The following is a 20224-nucleotide window of genomic DNA, read 5'->3' on the forward strand; positions in this document are numbered from 1 at the left end:
TGGAGTTCAATTGTGTAATACAGGATTACTCGTAGATTTTAGATCACGTAAAATATGAATTACTGTTATTTCAAAGAAACTGAAGTTATATTTTAATCAGTCACTTAAAAAAAAATGGTAGCTAGAATTAGGTGCATGAAGAAACTTATTATCTTTAACAATGGTTTCACGTTATTTGGTTCACAACTGATTCTTCAGAAGAAATTGACTGTCAAGCTCAACAAATTAACGATCTACCAGTGGGAGTTACTCAACAAATCTTCAAATTGAACTTAATTCATTTTCGATCTTCAAGTGAGAAGGAAGAGAAAAACTTTAGTCATATTTTTGTACTTATTTGATTAACAAAAGACAAGCAAACACAAACACAACGGTTTTGATGAATAAATATCATCTCTGTCTTCTCATACGCCATCTCGGAACCCGTTATGTCATTAATCACAGTTTAAATGGGTTTCTCTAATGGACTTCATTTTACTTTTAAAAGCACGAGCTCATAAATAACTCCAGCCAAGGTTGCTGTACAGACTCATTGCTTACTCTTTTTTTTTCGCGTACACAGTCTAGAAAAAAATGCGATGGTAGGAATACTTCCATTCTAAATATTGAACCACGTGATCGAGTTAAGTTGCCATCCAGCACAATTACTAGACGGAGGTGTTTTATATTATCCTATAAATATTTTCGGAGGAGGCGGTTCAAATGTGCAGAAGGACAGATGAACTACGAAGAAAAAAGAAAAATGTATAAACATATATCTCCAAGAACATAATTAGAATTTGTGACTTGCTGCAGCATTTTTTGTTTTCAGTCTAAAACGATTTTGGCAAATTGCATCTCATTTCTTTTATCTTCCACTCCAAGTAATTACGAACGAAAAATTTAGTAATAACTTTAAAAAATGACACGAATAAAATCAACATTCCTGATGCAGCGTCTCCCCTGCTTGACATATAAAACATTAATCAGTATGAAAGCTAATATAGCACTGATAATGTCATGCATAATTTTAAGAGATACAGATATAACATTAACTTCATCTTGCATTTAATCCTTAATGTTCAATGAATTATAATTAGGGATGCTGATAAGGTGTTGTAGGGACTGTAATCACCGTTTACCATCTTATCTAAAGACCAGTATACATGTGTGTGTATACACGTTTTAAAGATCCTTTATAGCGAATATATTTTATGACTCACAAAATCAATATAATGACTATAAACTATGAGTCACAGAACCTTTTTAGGAACGTGGAAACATGAAAAAAGAACATATACAAAGACCTTAAATCATAAGTCAAAATTCACTTAAAAAGATTTTAATAACTCTATAGTATTGCTTGCAGAAACTATGAAATATCATTAAACCAAAAGTTCTAGTACATAAACCTCTTAAACCAGAGTTCCTAGTCAATGTTTTAAAACAATGACCAGATGAGGCCTAAAAATCGACGTAAAACCACAAATATAAGCACCTACACAGTTACTATAAACCATAATATACGGAGCTAGCTCAGTGACTTTAGATAATGACTTTCAGCACCTTACATAGAGACTTTAGGCAATCAACCGCAACACCTATAAATTGACTTTGCACTAGGACTCGCAGGACTTAATCAAGATATTAAATCCCGACTTATGAGACTTACATATAATTACTCTAGACCAACGGTTGCAGATTCTAACAAGTGACTTTAGATTATGACTTTCAAAACCTAAATAGGGTTTATATAGACAAATCTATACTATGATTTTAAACCATGGATCACAAACATTACTGAATATATTAAAGCAACATATAGAACCCACAAGGTAAATTATAAAACCTTTAAACAACAGCTTACATATTTGTCCCGTTACTTTAATCCACAACTCATTGAATATATTTAGTAACTTTGAATAGCGATTCGCAAAATTTTAATCATAATTTACATAACCTATCCATCGACTTTGGGCCATATATGGCAGAATATTAACACTGATAAACAGAAATTATAGTTCTGAACCATCATTATGTAAATAAATATGGTGTCTTGTATTTAAGAGTTCTGTTATCATTATAGTCAAGTTCAAATTGTTATGTTAGTGAAACTAATAACAGGAGTATTTGGCAAGAATTGTTATTGATTTAGAAGCAAATATAAAACGTCGCCAGTGTGACTAGACAGTGTTGAAATGGTAGATCTGTTTGGAAATACAGAACAAATGCTGAATTATGCAAGAGCAACTTATAACGTACTGAAATTAAAACATCAGGACGAAATTAATTCAAGGAAATTAATGCAAATATAATTTTAGAAGAAGAAAGATTTTCCAAATAGAATGAACAGAAAAAAAAACAACTAATGAACTATTTACAATATTTTAAGGAACGGTCAGTCTTTCAAATCTCGCTGTTGCTGTGGAAAAACTCCAGTGTTGGCACTGACTAGTTACCATCCGAGGAAATGCACAAAAGTTTTCCTCTTGTTTGATATAAATGTTGGTAAGGTCCTCTTAGATGGTTTGGGAATTTGTCCATTCATTTGGATAATTCTCTTCGACAGGATAACCCACCAATAACCAGATTGGTCTTTTCATAGTTGCAGTCACATTCGTCTGAGGTTGATACTTATGGGGTCTGCTGTCAGTAGATTGCTTGTCGTAAGGAAGCACCAGAACCACTGTTGGAATGCCACTGATCAGTTTATTCTTAATAAAGTAATTCAGCGGTTTCTCTACAGTGTCTTTTTTCCATTGGAGTCTCCAATAGGCTAACTGGACCATCTTAAAGTATTTCTAGTCAGATGAGCAGTTTGGAGAATTCATAGAAGCCCATACTGTCATCCAAGACTAGGATACTCCATGATGCCTACTACTTGAATGGTACTAGCCATTGCTCTCGATCAAGGATAAGGTCACTGCTATATATATATAATAGTGGAAACAGTGAAGGTATAAAGTTATACACCAATTCGTGTGCCATCCAGTTCAGAAGAAAGAATAATTCAATTTTTGGTCATTTTGGCCTTGATTAATTGACAGTACATTTGTAGCATCACTCTTTATGTAACGCTCTCACTGTAACTGACAGTTGTTACTATAGTCATATCAACACATTACTTCAATTTTGGCCTGCTCCTTGTTGTGTATCATAATAAGCCAAACTATCATTTTTAAAGGACAAAAGTTATAATACTTGCTACTACTGCTATACTTGAACTTTATTGACTGCTGCGGTAGTTGACAAGAACACTTATGCTAATAATTAAAGCTAATGTGTCTTAAAGATTACCAAGAAGATAAATGAGATAAGGCAGGATTCTTTATTATAGATTGAAGGAACACTAAGGGTGAAGAATCTATTGTTATGTCACTTAAAGGATAGATTAGTGACGTAACAAATCATGAATATGACTTCCATTCGGATCCTAAAGGCACAACAATAGCCTTCCAACTCTCCCTCTATAATCCAAAATGTGAACTTGATTTTCGCTCACTAACAACAAGGATTACACATATAGCTATAGTTTACAACATCTATATATAATAATACTCAATTTTGTCTGTCCTGAAAATGCGTGCGTGCCTTATCATCTAAATGCGCATGCGCGCGCGCTTCATTTAACGGATATAAACAAAAGGCGGATGAAAATATACTTTAGTAGGTATCTTGTACAACAACATATTAAACGCTTATCAAAGTTTTTATAAAGGTATAACGTTAGGTCTTAGAATAACATTATAAGTTTATGTATTGATAGTATTAAGTACGGTAAAGTTTAGCTCTAACCTAAGTACAATTTATGGTGTTAACTTATCTCATTATTGAATATAGGCCATACTTAGTAAAGGGTTAATTAAAGTTAAGCCTAAGACAAGTGAACTTATAGATTTCGGTGTCTTCGATTATAATTATTTTGTATTCTTCTAGAAATCCTTTATTTAATGAAGTAATTTTGCTATAAGATACTAATTTGACCGCAAATGTTTTGTGGGTTTCTGCTAGTTGTTAATTAACTTATGGCCATTTGCTTTATTTGACTGTTGGTGATTGACCATGTTTTCATGCAAAAATAAAAGACAGCAACATAACTATGTAGTAACGTCCTTTAGTCAGTAAATAACCCATATAGAATAGACTGAATATAATAGTTCCATAACCCAAAGAATGTAAAACTCCAGTATAAGATTAGACCGTGCATGTAGTTAAGCTTAGTAGTTTAAATTTCTAATTATACAGGCCTGCGAATTTAAACTTCATAAAAGTTGTTTTGTTTTTAATAACGGATTTCCCATAATTCAGCTAGGCATATTTCGAAATTAATATTCATTTTTTTTCTATCACGTAAGGATTTTTTTACAAATCGGGAAGAAAAAACCCTTACTTAGATCAGATTATTATTTCGTTGACCACAATGAAATTTTTATTATTATTATGTGTGTTTCTCGTGGGTTCTAGAACGATCCATAAGACTCTTACGTCGCGATTGGTTTATAGCCAGTGGTTGTCAAAATTTTAAGCATAACAATTTCAATGAAAATTATTCACTTATGTAAAAGTGCATATGGTATTTTGTGAAAACTCTGTACGTGATGGAGAAAATATGGATGTCATTTTCGGATTCAGCGTACAGGAATTATTGTAGAACATGTAAATTTTTCAAGACAATAAAACCATCGCAAGCCTGTGTTATCGAAGATTAAAAAGGAATAGGAAAGGTTACTTCTGAATAAAACAGAATCACTAAAAGTCTGGAAGTGTTTAATTACATTTAAGAGGATATATGCATATAAATAAATAAAACGGCAAATTTGAGAATTAATAAATTTGCTGTGACAAAACGACTGGCATCAATTATGTTTTCAGAGAGACTACAATTTATCATATAAATTGAAATACTGCAGAGATTAAAACATAAACCTACCTTCACAATAAGCCATAGAAGTCATATCTCGATTTGTCATCTATTAAGCACCATAACCTAGCTTAAGCTCAATCATTAAAGTTTATTTGCAACCAGTTCAGGCTAAACATGAAAGTTTATATGTAACCAATTCACTTTCAGGCTGTGCAAAGACAAATGAAATTAATTATCGTTATCAATGAAACATTGTTTAAAGCAAACTAATATGATAAGATAATATGAAGGAATTATAATAAGGAAAGACAGGTTTGAATTTTGTGCAACGCTATACGAGGGCTATATGCGCTAGCCGTCCCTAATTTAGCAATGAAAAACAAGACGGAAGGCAGCTAGTCATCACCACCCACCGCCAACTCTTGGGCTACTCTTTTACCAACGAACAGTGGGATTGACTGAAAAGGCGAGCATATTAGGTGTGACGGGGATTCGAACTAGCGTCCTTCAGATTGCAAGTGAAGCGCCCTAACCATCTGGTCATGCCAGGCCAATGAGGAAATATATTTTATGCCAAACTTATAAAAGTTTCAATTTATGAAAACCAAAGAAAAAATAAAGCAAAAACTAGCTTCAGGTTTTATGTTCTAAAATACACAGACATAAATATATAAATGTGTATACGTATATATTATTATAGTGTGAAAGTGTCCACAAAATGACACCACAAATGCATGACAATCCGGTAGACCAATTAATGAGCGCCTTTTACTTTTCACTGGTAATTCTAACGAAGTTCTAGCATCAAGCACTATTTATCCAAAAAAAAAAAGATAATTAGACCATTTCCCTCAGCTTTGCTTTCCACACTCTCTCATTCCATTGGTTCATAATGAAAATTGACTTGACAATAGTAGATTGAACAGAGCTCATAAAACAAGGATCACGAGTCCCTTTCAGTCTGAATACCATAGTTATTCAAACTACTGATACAGGTCTTATTAGCCTTTTCTCTGATGAATATTATGCTCAGTTGATTTCCTTGCACACTTCAGACATCTTATACTGATCACATCTAACTTAAACGTGTTCACAGTTTTTCTTGGTTCTTTGAAGATGGTTAATAATTACTTATTGCAAACATCTTGTTTACCTTGTTTACTATTACATTAACAGGGTTGGCATCTTCTTTCTCATCACCTGATGATTCCAGGATTGCTAACAGTTCGTAGATTTTCGGAAAATCAATAAAAAACAACAACAACATCATTACAATTTTAACGGTACCTGGAACCCGTAAGTAGCAAAAAATATTCTAATGATTTCAGTAACAAGATATTGTGTTAGCAGAGAAGGCCACGATTTGTCTGTGGGTCAGTAAAAATAATGTCGCAACCGTGGATATTCCCTTCCATATCTCAGCTTCATCTACCTCCAACTAGGTTGCTAACTATGTATTTAGGAACATTTGAGTACGATATGTGACCACTGCAGCCGTAGCTGAACTAATTTCTTTCTCACATAATGTATATAAAGGGTGTGTAAACTCGGAATCTAGTGGCTTGCAGGCTAAAGAAGAAGAATACCATAATTATACACAATTACATTGGAGGTCCATATCCATCTTGGTACTGCCTTCTTTTTACAAACGTGCAAACTTTTCTATTTGTTGGCATTAGCCATGATCATTCTTAACTATATCAAAATCTTGTGGATACTGAGGATCTTTGATTCAACTTGTAAGGTTATAAAGTATACCTACAGAGCCTATAACCTAATTAATTAATTTAGCAAATTTTATAAGTATACAATTGACCATCTGTACTATTTTCCCAGCAACAACATTTAAATAAGGATGATAGTGGGAGGTCTGAGTTTTCATCACTCCCAATACCTAACCACAGCTCTATAAAAAACTGCTTGTTAAAGTTAGCTCTCTAATGTGTGTATATATATATATCTCATTCGGTGTTCGAAGTCACATGATCTATTGTTCTAACAGTATGTCTACTACTGTATAAACTGTGGCAAACTTGGTAAAATATTCAGCTTCAATGCGTACAGATCAATCACTTATCTACAGAAAAAGTCTAACAACGTCCAAAGCAATCCAATCCTGCAGTAACCAAACAATTTGCTATATTATTTTGCCGCAACAAATACGTTTGTTGATACATTGTCCACATGTTGACATGTCTGAACCAACACTTCATGCAATGCTAAGGCCAGTTTATGTGTAAAGTGATTCCAGTTGTTTCCTTGTTTTTTCTAGTTCAGTTTCATGTCACGCCTGAAACACTTCTGTTCTGAGTAGCCTTTACTCACGAACTTCATGACTACATGAGTCTTTCAAAGTTGCTGGTATACTGCACAGGTTGAATAACGTGATAAAAAATTTTACTAAGAATTTTATCAATATTATCAATGTGTTCTTAGTACGACTTCTTTTCATCCAGTTCATCCGATTAGTAGCATGATACCAGTTTCAAAGAACTGATCCACGATATACCTCTAAGAATGTCAGGACTTTCATGTGTTATGTGACATTCAGGATGCATTGACCATGTCACCATGATTACTTTGTGAAAGTTTATTCAAGATTTTTACATTTCTTCTTCACTCTTATTACTGGTTAGGGCCATGTATTGAGTGACATACTGTATTACGAATTATTTCACTATTCAACTGATATCTGTTCTAGCCAGTTCTTGGTTGGACCATTGAGGTATCTGCTTCATAGGGCCAATCTCATGAGTGTGGTTAGTAAATCAACGTTTTACACTCCAGATGTCCATAACAGATGTCAGAACATACGTTTTTGTTGGACAAAAAACATCAGAAAGTATTTTGAGCAACATTTAGGGAATATTTAACTGTGTAGAGTTCCGATTATTCTGACAGGATTCCGCTACATGCTTCTATAGTGTAATGGAATCATATGAATGCATGGTAACACCAAGTTTTGCAACTCCCCCTTTATACTTATGATGGCTACTATTTCTCCAGACACATTCACATGTACATTGCTGTCAGTTATAAAAAGCTGAACCAATGTACCAGAATTGGTTAGGAAACAGTGTAGCCGTCTTGAGCACACAACCTGGGTATTCATAGAATCATGCTGTCTAATGTTCTGCTTTCTTTGATGGTTGACATTGGTAGTCCTGCGTACAGAACTACAGCAAACATGTTATGGAGACCAGGACGGTTTCTAGGCTACGATAGACGTCCACTCCTAGTATTCTAATATCAGAACTACAGTCAGTAATAACCATGTTTGCTTATTTATATATGATTAGACAATGCCATGGAGTGTTATCTTCTATAACTTCGAACTACTTTGGTGTCATTAGAAGTTTAACCAACCATATCTGGTACATGGCAACATAACAGAGAGTTATAGTGGCTACAATGTCAACCGGGAGACCTACTTTATACCTAGATTCACATATTGGCAGATGTTTGACTTTATTTTGGAATATCTCAGCCAAACTAAGCATTCCATCTATTGACTGAGCCAAGTGAGTTACTGAACCATCACTTCACAAGTTCCTTTATAACTGATAGTGGATGTTTTATTATGAAAATGTGTAACATTTTTAAAGCATAAGGATCATTTTCAGAAACTAAGTTTTTAAACACGATGTTCATAAGAAATTTGAAACAAATCTTGAAGTTCTGAGATAATAAAAGTTACCTTAAATATAATAACTCGTATCATGTCCAGCTAAAAACTACAATTTTGAGTCATGTTGACTCTCATCAGCCCATTTTTTCAATGGAAAATGTTTAGGGATATGTAAGTACAAGAGAATTAATTTTAACTCATATCATGTCCAGCTAAAAAATAAAATTGTGTGATATGTTGACTGTTATCAGCCGAGCTGGAAAACAGGGTATCTTCTAATTATATTTTTCATTGAAAAATGTATAAGGATATGTAAGTACAAGAGAATTAATTGTATTTCATAAAAAAACAAAAACGATCTGTATTTGCTAATGCAATGACATTTTGCCACAGAGGTGAACTGTAATTCCACAAATGAGAAAGTTAGGATTACGTTTGGATTACGCCGAATTTTGTAAAAGAAGCCAAAGCGAAAGAGCCACCCTGAAGCAATACACTCTTCCACAAAATGAGGCCTAATGATTGCGTAAAAGATCCTCCAATCCAAAAATAAGTTATGGTAAAAGTGGTATTATATCCAGTTGCTATTAATGATATAATAAAAAAGGCTTTAAAGTTGATGAAAGCTTACGAGCAAATGTTCCCAAGGTTTCAGCCATATCACAAAATAATTGCATCTATTTTGTGATAAACAAAAAGCCCAATAAACGGGAGTCACAAAAAGACCATTTAACTAAATACCTATAAAGTTACCAAAGAACTTCAATAAACCGTTGTATCTTTTGTTTACTCAAACGTCGTCTTGAAGCTAACGTTCCCGAACAATGGAAGATTTGTGAAAGGTTTGTCAAGATGGCCACATTACACTAAGCGGGAAGACGATCGTCGTAATTCCAAGGTCAATACAGAAATTAAAACATTATACTTCTTAGTGTTATTAACCTTCAGACAAAATACAACTATACCAAATCTTCACCAACGTAACTGGGTTAATGAGAGCTGAATTCACTGTAAGCTGTTGTTCTTAGCTGGTCATGAGATGGGCTTAGTTATTTGACAAGCGCTTAAATTTCACCATTTATGCCACTGAGATGTGAATAAACATTGAATGCTAAAGCTAGTTCTGAAACTGAATAATACCACACTCTCTTTCCGAATGAAGACACTTAAAAATTTTTGCTTCTGAAAAGTTCATGAAATCTTAGGTTGTTGTTTAAAAAAAAACGTTATAAGAAACTTGACATTAAAAACCTTAAATTCATTAAAGTTTAAATTCGCTTTACTTCTGATAACTTATTTTAGAAACAAACAAGCAAAATGTTAAAACATTTTGGATAAATTCAACTGCGGACTTACAACGCTAGAAACCGGGTTTCGATACCCGTGGTAGGCAGAGCACAGATAGCTCATTGTGTGGCTTTGTGCTTAACTAAAAATAAACATACAAAATTAAAGTCAACTGTCTGAAAGGTTTAAAAGCAATCGCTATAATGCTATTCTGTCATTAAGAAGTTTCTAATTCTTATCAAATCGTATGAAGGGAAATAAGAAAATCAGACACTTGTCTTATAGTAGGGTGTAAGCTGTGCGTTTTTTGCTAAAATATGCGTAAGTAGGGCGCAGATTTTTAATATTAACTGGTTACTACGTCTTTAAAGATTCTAGAAACCTGTGTGCGATTTTTTTATTAGCTCAGTTTAACCTTAATAAGTTCATATTAGTATGAAGAACAGCACTTATGGTCTAACCATTTTTATCTAAGTTAATTACATCGTTACTTAATGCACTCGGCCATGCTGTGAAAATAAGATTTTATACACTTGCAACTGTCTGAGACTTCATGATAAAATGCTGGATATACAGCAGGACACTCCATTCTGAAAACATACACTTTACGAGATCACATTGCTCGCAGTTGAGAATAAATATGATTTACATTAAATATTCGATATATAACGATGAAGTTTTTGCAAAAAGAGAAAATCACTCATAAAATGACAGTACTGACAGAAATAGCTTTGTTCTATTCTCATATTAACTAAGTGCTTTCATACTCTTCAAAAAATAATTTACATATCATGTTACATTGCTTCAACATCAAGTGAGGTCAAGAAATTATAAAACAAAAGTGAAGTGAATACGATATGGGGTTTAAACTAAAACAACATCACGTTACTAATCATACGTATAACTTATAATGTCACAAAATGCTTCTATTTAATCTATATTAACTAATGTCCCATAAGTTTAAAAACATGGACGTTGCTGCTTTCGTACTTAATGCTATTTTTCTTTCTTTTTTCACGGAATTAGGAAAACAACATTAAATGGTTTTCTTTATTTTCTCGTTTATTTTACATTAGTGTTATTTTCGTGTCTGTCGTTACGCACAACTATTTCAATTTACTTTAAAGTTCATTTGATAAATATTTCTATAATGATGAGCTTTATACTTGTGTCACGTTAATACGAACTTACTACATCAAACATGTTTGACCTTACCAGTAACAGTATATATTTTTCATCCCCCTGGTCTTTCTTTTCTCGTTTCCTTGAAAAACCTCTTATAGTTAACCAAATATTCATGCATATTCTACCTCTTCTGAATTATTGATTCACTAAAACCAAAAAACGGTATTTAAAGTAACCCTGAATTTTTTCGGGGGAACGTACTGTATATTTGCATCTCATTTAAGGGCATATCTCTTGGTAATATTAAACATTCTTGATAAATGGCATCACTAGCAAAAGAAAACACTTTATTTTAATACAAGAATGTCTTTAAATGAAAGCTTTGAAAGTGTTATTCAAAACTGATAAGAAATATAAATTACCCTTGCCAAGAGAAAAGACAATTTATTTTGAATATTAGTCGTGCCGTTACCATGGCACCAGACTTATGCTAAAGCCATTCTCAGTTGTTGATGTCAAGTTAACACGGCTACTTATAAAAGGTTTCCATCTTCACTAATTGTTTACATTGTATCTTGGTTACTTGAATCTTAGACTAGATATGCGTCATAGGTTAGCAACGCATAAAATGAATGGGTCCATTTAATCACACTCGACTCATTAAATTGAAAATGTTATTACCGTTTTAATTGGTTGAGCTACAGATGTTTCCTTTTAATGACTGAGGAAAATTGCGAACATTTTTTGTTACTTTTCCTTGTAATGCAGCCATGAATAAACATGAATAAAGTACGAATACAGGCGACGTTGAATTTTGTAATAAGTAACTAAGTGATTATACCACTGTTATAAATTAAGTTTTCGCAGAAATTTTGTGTTATTACAAATGAGTACGTGCTTGGTACCATAAAGATGCTTAAGGATATCAGCTAATTAAACTTACTAATTAAACAATGGAAGTCACACACTTATATTTTCACATGTACATGGTTGTGTGTTAAATTAAAACGATTTTGAATATGCAAATTAGCAAGTCATGTGGTAACCACAGCAGATATAAAGTTGCGGAAGAATGGCATGTGTCAGAACTACATTTTGGCATTTCATAGGTACTGGTCACTTTTTGGAAAGATATGTAACAGATCTTTCCGACGCAAAATATTCACACACTCAAGTCATAAAGATTTAAATCGGAGATTTAGAATTTCCAAGACAGCGATATCTTTTATATCTATTAGCATTGGAAAACAAAGAAATATGGATCAACTTGGGGTACCAAGGTCAACCAGAAAGTGGCCTGAAACAAGTCGTACTGGAAAAGTGACACACGCCGCATGTATACAATTTGCTTTCACAACATATCAATTCAACGATCGAATTCGTCAAGCAGTTGAAGAATGAAACGAGTATTCATGCTATTTCATGTGAAGACATACTGGTCACGTCCCTTCACACAGCGCCTATGGATTTCTGTGCGATTGGGCTATTAAAATGGGCATTACGAAACCGTCGTCCTTGTAAACTAGATGACTTTTGGAAAGCATTCATAGAGAATAACTGGGATTTGAATAGTTTCCATTGCAAAAGGTTTCTTTGTAAATCGACACCGGACGTGGCAACGTGGGAAATGCTTTATTATAACTTACTCAACCATATATTAACACATTCTACACACACACACACACACACACACACATATATATATATATATTATTACGGATTAAATGGAAAATTTAATCAATCTCCTGTATAAATGTTTACAGAAGTAGACCGTCAATTCAAACACAGGTAAAATCATAAAACATTAAAATAAAAGGAAATAAGGAGGTTAGAAAAATTCTGATAGTATCACTTTTCAGAACTTTTTCAATGGACTAAAATGCACTTGTTTGAAGTATTTTGTCAAAAAAAATTTGGATTAAAACCGTCAATGGGCAAGGGCTTTGTAAAAATTCAAATATTTTCAAATTTATGTAAATCGATATATAAAAGACATAACATTTGATGTATTAAAAAATATATATATATATATATAATAAAAACGAGTAAGATGCTCTTGCTTTCCATTACTGATGGATATTTGAATCTCATTTGGTTATATTTATTCACAAACCAGTAGATGATATCAACCTCTGAAAGTTCCAAGACACGAAAATTTTGTCCTTGTTTTTTTCCTCTAAAGATGCTTGCTCACAAATTAATTCAAAAACATAACCTATCTATCAGATTAAGACTATCTAATTATAAATATTTTGTTGGCTTTTAAAGAAAAACTCTCATATGACTATGGAAGATAACCTATTCTTTGTTCACTGTCATCGTCATATTGTTTTCTTTGTTTGAAATTAAGCACACAATTACACAATGGGCTATCTGTGATCTGCCCACCACGGGTATCGAAACCCGGTTTCTAGTGTTGTAAGTCTGTAGACATTCCGCTGTGCTTCGTCAAATTGCACACAAAATTCAGGACTTAAGAAGCTAGAAAACGTTTGATAGATTTTATTAAAATGAATTTGTTTACGAAAATTTAGCAAACACTATATTAAACTATTCTATAAGGCAGAATGTAAATTATTACATTGGAATATTGTTTTCCTAACAATCTTTGCCATTTGTCAGCTTCCAATTAATGAAATGCAAACACTTGCTTGTATTTAATCATGTCATAAATCATTTTAGGAACACGCCAAAAAAATTAAATCAGCAAAAGACTTTAAAACTAAGTACATGTAACAATATCAAATATAAATTAGTCACTACAACCATATAAAATCGAAAATAATGATGAGTTATGATTAATTCGACAGATAACGTTTAGTTTTTCATTCCAGGAAAAGCATTTCAAAATTTCAACAAAGTAATTTTAACCATCGTACAAGTATGATATTACAAATTTCCAAGATCCCTAATAAAATGCCCTCCAGTAGCACAGCGGCATGTCTACGGACTTACAACACTAGAAACCGGGTTTCGATACCCGTGGTGGGCAGAGCACAGATAGCCCATTGTGTAGCTTTGTGTTTAATTCCAAACAAACAAAAACAAACCCTAATAAAATACAAACTATAATAATAACGCATTCATTCAAGGTTTTGGAAATCTTAAACCATGTTGTAAAACGCATCCAAACATTTCTGGAAGTTATGGGAGTCACGAATTCAAGAAAATGACTATCCTTGCCACTACTGTCATTGAACATACTTTAAGCTTTAGTATTTTATATACTAGCACATTTCATGATGATCCAGTGACTTCAGTGGCTAATCTAGTTTAAATCCATTTGGATGTGAACACTTCGGCGAATAGCTCCAGAAAATGCATTTCATTCACCAGAAATTATATTTTCCGTTCCTACAAATTTTGAAGTTTTAATAATCGTATGATTATTAAGAATAAGATTTAAAACCAACAAGATGGCACTCCTGTGAGAGTAAGTTTTAATGTAAACTTGCCAAACCTCTATATAAGTTCTTATGAATCCAATTATATTTTCGGATGTGGTTATTTCAAACAATCCAAACATTCGTTTACTATGAACAGTCTTTCATTAAAAATAACCATATCATTTTTAAATATAAGTTATTACAGACTAAAGAAAACTTTTAATTACTCCATGATTACATTTTTACACAAGTAGGCCATCAACATAAATACAGGTCTCTTTTTATTATTCTTCAATATATTGAGAGTAGAACAAACTACATACCAGTCTTTTTATTCAGCCCAGTATTTAGATATTTTTATTAAACGTCAATATTATTTAACCACTACAGAGACTATAGTTCCTCAATTGTCTATGTTTGCCAAGTACTTCTCAGAACGTTCAGATGTATAATCAATTGCTTTTATTTGTGTGTATATAGCTAAGCACAAAACTACACAATGAGCTATTTATGCTGTGCGCACCGTGGGTATCGAAACCCAATTTTTAGTATCATAAGCCTTCAAACTTGCCCCTGTGCCAGCGGGGTCGCCTATGATAAGTCAAATAATATCAATTGCCTTCAGAGTTAGTTTTTATGGAAATATAGTAACTGGTGGTCTGTCATAGGTGCCTGGGGCAAGTCAAATAATATCAGTGGCCTTTAGAGTTTGGTATTTTTACATTTTTAGAATTCATTACGTTTCACTTCAAAAGGAGTATGATTATTTCGAATAGTAGAGAAAGCTTGGTATCGATGTTTCGTCCTTTAAGTGAGAATGTCGATTAAGTTCTGAAGCATCATTGACTTCTCCCTGAAAGAGGTGTTTCAAGGGCATATTTAGTGCCTAAATTCAATAGCATTCCATAAATACATGGTAGGGTTGAGGTGTAGTGAGTGTACAGTTTATTACATTTGGCCGCTTCCCCCTCTTTGCTCTTTTAAGAGATGTGTTGACAAATTCAGTACGGTGGAGATGAGTCTTATTATCATTAGAATAAGATAAATAGCACCAGTATTTCACTGAATCTGTAGCAGTGATACACGATTCTGAAGGATGTTGAGGTCGGCTGTGCTTAGTTCTGCTCACACTATGGATCCACCAAAGTTACATAACTCTGGTTCTTATATGAAAATGGGATTGGAGCTGGTTGTAGATTTAACTGAATGAATATCCGACTCAACTGTAATATATATATTACTTTACATATTGTTGTTGTTTTCTGTCTTGTTTTTGGCGCCAACGCAAGCGGTGTGTTTCGTATCTTTTTCGAGTAGGATGCATTTCATTGAATATCTAACATACAGACTGGTATTTTATTTATTTGTTTCTTTGGTTTAGAACAAAGCCACATGAAGCTATCTGCGGATTTTAGCGCTGTAATTCCGTAAACTTACCGCTGTCCCACTGGGGGACAGCTGGTCTTTTGGTATTTGCTTTTAATTGCTTGTACACTATCTAGCTGAGGCTACGAACATATAATACAGATGTCCTATTGAGCAGAATTCCTACGATTGAAATGGGCCAGAATTTGCAGAGAAAAGTAGTCTGCTTGTGTTGTAGTTGATAACCTGTCTTGTCCAAGAGCTGTAACCTCTGGTTTGGATGTGTTACCTCATTCTGCTGACAATAATTTGCGACACTTCTAGCCAGTTCGAAACAGCCTACTGTAGTTGGTTCATTTCCGTATGTCCTGTGGCTCTCCAAATAAATGAAACATTAGTGTTTTCCTTGAGGTGTAGCATTGCTCATGAATACATATTATCTCTTTAAACTTCAAATGACAATTGAAAGGAAGTAGAATGTGAACTTTGCATACAGTATAATCCGAATGACCACTCATTAACATCACAGATCATAAAATGCCTGAATGAGATGACTGATGTTTTTTTTTACAACAGTAGTTCTGCCTTGTCAGAGTTACAGCATTACAAATTCCGACTATCATTGTTTTGTGTAGAGTGAAAAAATAAAAGATAAAATCATTCTGCAGAAATAACAAAGACTATCTCAAATTGAAAACATGTTTATATGTATTTATACTTTTAATTCGTCTTTCTTATATGGGAACGCATTTTCTAGGATTTCTAAAGAGAAGAACATTTATATAATAAATTAAGCCCATGCAAGGCTTCAAGTGCAAATGTAGATGAACTGCACATATGTTGCTATTGCAGCGCCATTGGAACAGACAAATACATGCTCTATCATTCATTTAATAATTTTTCAGAGTTATAAATCTATACTGAACTTAAAAACATGTTAAGCCTTGTTTTTAGACAGGTTCTTGTGTTTCTTGGTTAAAAGTTTCATCACCTGCTAATCACTTTTATTTTCAAATTATCATTTACATTATAGAATTTTTGTTCTACGTAAAACTAAATAAAATTATTTGAAAAATGTGCATATAATTGTTTGTATATTTCAAATTTATACTCTGACATTAAGGGTCTCCGATAAGTCAATGATAAGGTTACGGACTTACAACTCTAAAACTCAGGGTTCGATTCTCTGAGGTGGACAGAGCGCAAATAGCCCCTTTTGTAAATTTGAGTTAAAAGTACAGACAAACAAACAAATCTTTATCAAGATATAGAAATCACTCTATATTTATATTTATTTTTTTATTTGATATATGTCTCCAATGTCATCTAATAGATTTTATGCGTAGGCTTTCAATTATTTTTGTTACAACAAGTAGCTAGCGAAGGACTCGGGCCAGTAGAAGCGGTAAAAATTGAAATGGTTCTCAAACTATACACACACACACATTTATATATAAAGTGGATAAAGTAAGTGGTTTTAGAATGCATTTGTGACGTACTCAAGAATCCATGAAAGTTTCCTGATGATCGAAAGTCGGAAAGTTTTAGCAGTTTAGCTACGGACAGATAAACAGATACACAAACATAAGTCGCTGTATATTGTAGATCTATACTTTTGTATATTTTTGTCAATGTGTTCGCATTCCCCATAATTATTTGTGGCTGCTATGGCGCCACCTTGTGACAGGTAGCATTCATGTTTTCTTAATTTATATTATTACATAAGTAGACCAAGTTTCTGATGAAAGCATGCTAACTCTAACCAGTATATATTATTATTCTCTGAGTAAGAGAGAATCAGCATGTTATCAGGAAATCGATTCTTATATCGAAGTTTGTTTACAACATACTAAACACTTACTTCAGGATATAAAATCTGTTTCTTAACCACTCATTTCCAATGTGTAGTTACATTTATTTTTACGGTGAATTGCCGGTATACGTAACTAGAAAAATAGGTATTGCAATTTCAGCCCCCATTGGCCCAGCGGTATGTCTGCGGACTTACAATGCTAGAATCCGGGTTTCGATACCCGTGGTGGGCAGCACACAGATAGCCCCTTGTGTAGCTTTGTGCTTAATTACAAACAACAATTGCAATTTCATGAAAAAACGGTATTTCTTAGAATATTTTGGTTATTTTAGCACCCCTGGTGTCAGAATTACTATTTATTGATCGAAATATTCTAACATACACGCTTAATGCAAAGTATATCAAATAATTTCAAACTCAAGTTCGTAATTAGCAAAAGTTTAATTTGTTGCTTTCCTAGCAATAAAAAGTGATACTTATTAAATCAGTCATTTTTATAAAACAAACAGTATTCGGAATTCAAAGATTCACATGCAATACCAGTTGAGCTTTGAGAAGATAAATAACTCAAACTTATACAATATTTACAGTTACTAAGTCACAAAATAACTGAAAGAAAACGTTTTTTTGTCTAGACGTGTGTTTATTCTGATTTCGTTATCGACCAGTAAACGATTCAACTAATAGATCCAGCACGTAGCCAGAATATCCCTCTCCGACACCTGCTGTCTTACATGACATTTTCCATACGGAAATGATACATAAAAGTTGTTAACTTTTTTTATGTCTAAAACAATAGAAATCCTTAACAAGATTTAAGTGAGTTTGGAAGCTAAGTATGAAGATATATGTGGTACTGTTGGTGTTTAGAATTGTTTATGATGTTTCTGTTATTAGTTAACAGTCGGGCCTTCGCGAAAGTCGTTATTTGCAATCAAGTTTTTTTCATTTACTTTCGCAAATGCTCAACGTTTTCCTCCAACAAGACTTAAATCAGTAAAACCCTTTATTGATGACAATTGTTCACAACATTCTTGACGTAAATTGAAACAGCTTTCTTAGCCTTGATACGTCAGTTAGATTGATCGAAGAGGAAGTAAGTTATTGCGTTGCTCGTGTCAGAACGAAAACTGTTAAAATAATCGACACAGTAGAGCGATAAAATATATTATCAAATAAAATCGGTTATATATCTCACACACACACAGAACAACTGGCATCTATACAAAGTAGTTAGATAAAAAAAACGTGTGTATGCATATAAATAATGGATATTAATGATTAGAAGAGTTAGAAGAGTTTATTGATAGATAGAAAAAAAAATATGTTCATATAAGATCAACACTGCCATTTTTGCTTCGTTCTTTTTTACTGTAACATTTGGTATAAGTTACTTTTGTGATAAGCACAATTTTTTATAGTAATATACGAAAGAAACCTTATATTGGTATTTCGTTAAGTCTGATTTTCTGGTGATACTATTGTTATCGCATAACCGTTTGTGCTTGCAGTTTGACAGTTATATGTACAAAAGTAAGTAACATACTAAAATTTATATTTCCCTATTTTTTTCTCGTTTCCTGGTCGTTCACTCCAACACCAAATGCTGTAGAACCTTCAATCAATGTGACAGGGAACCTCCATGATGGATGGCACCTATTGTGGGGAGATGTCGTCTAAGAGAAAAATGAAGATGATAACGTCCACTAAGTGAAGATAAAAAAAGAAACAAAAGCAACGGAACATTTATTCTGCCAAATGATAATCAACAACGAGATTAAGGCAAACAGAATCACTGGAAAGAAAAAAAAATAAAAGAGATCGACAGAGATGTTTTTCCTGGTCGTGTGTCTTAATTGAAATGGTAAATTACTTTTTAATGGAGCAGCACTAATGATTTTATCATGGCCTGCGAAAATGACCTTTTTAGACGAAGTCGAAAGGATTTTACATTAATTCTGAATCTACATTCCGACGCTTAAGCACTATGATGAATAAATACCTACTGTCAAGTATGATGGCCTTTTAATCGATTTATGATGTATTTAAGCTGATATTATGAATCGGATTTGAAGTTTCTTTTCTTTGTCGCTATCCGTATTACCGCTATTAGCTTATTTGTTTATATCACGATAGACTTTACAATGTAGATCCCGGGATTTTGTTCAAACCCTTTTTCGTAGTATTAAGTTATTTTCTAATCTTTCGTTTACATGAAATCATGATTCTGATGGTATTTCTTAAAAACGATGATAAATCTTTATAACCAAACCTTGATACACGTCAAGTGCATGACAAAAGAGGCTGACTTAGGTTATTTTATTTCACGGACCCATCTTTTTAAAATGCCTTTTTTGCAATCTCCAAGACTGTACTAAAAGTGCATGGAAACGTAAATATTTGCATTGTTGGGATTTAATTTCTGTAAGTAATACGAGAAGCTGTTGAATAGAATATGCCTTAGAAACAAACAAAACGATAATAAATTAAGATATTTACCTGAAATCTCTCCTCATAAAACAAATTAAGCCAGCATACTAAAAATTATTGAAATGCTATAAACAAAGAAGGTAATTAAAATGTGATTAAAGATTTTGGGATATACACACTAATGACATCTAATAGACTAGAGATTCTCAGGGGACGTAATTTGGTTAGAAGTGTTTAAAAATAAAGAAAATATGCCTTAATATAGTGTATGATTGGTGTAAGTTAGTATTTCACTTGCAATGTCAATGACTTCAGGATATACTATTGATTGTTTGTGAATTTCCCGC

The 20224-nt window shown here is 33.1% G+C and overlaps 1 long non-coding RNA gene across 1 annotated transcript in view; it reads left to right on the plus strand.

Annotated features, from left to right (window-relative positions):
- LOC111084997 overlaps positions 1-19224 on the plus strand; it is a 156612-nt gene extending 137388 nt beyond the window's left edge. The window contains exon 3 of the long non-coding RNA XR_002609867.1: positions 19060-19224. This is a non-coding gene — a long non-coding RNA (uncharacterized LOC111084997). The remainder of the gene's footprint in view (positions 1-19059) is intronic.
- The last annotated feature ends 1000 nt before the right edge of the window (positions 19225-20224 follow it).

The sequence above is a fragment of the Limulus polyphemus genome, unplaced genomic scaffold (assembly GCF_000517525.1).
Source record: "Limulus polyphemus unplaced genomic scaffold, Limulus_polyphemus-2.1.2 Scaffold9, whole genome shotgun sequence".
NCBI lineage: Eukaryota > Metazoa > Arthropoda > Merostomata > Xiphosura > Limulidae > Limulus > Limulus polyphemus.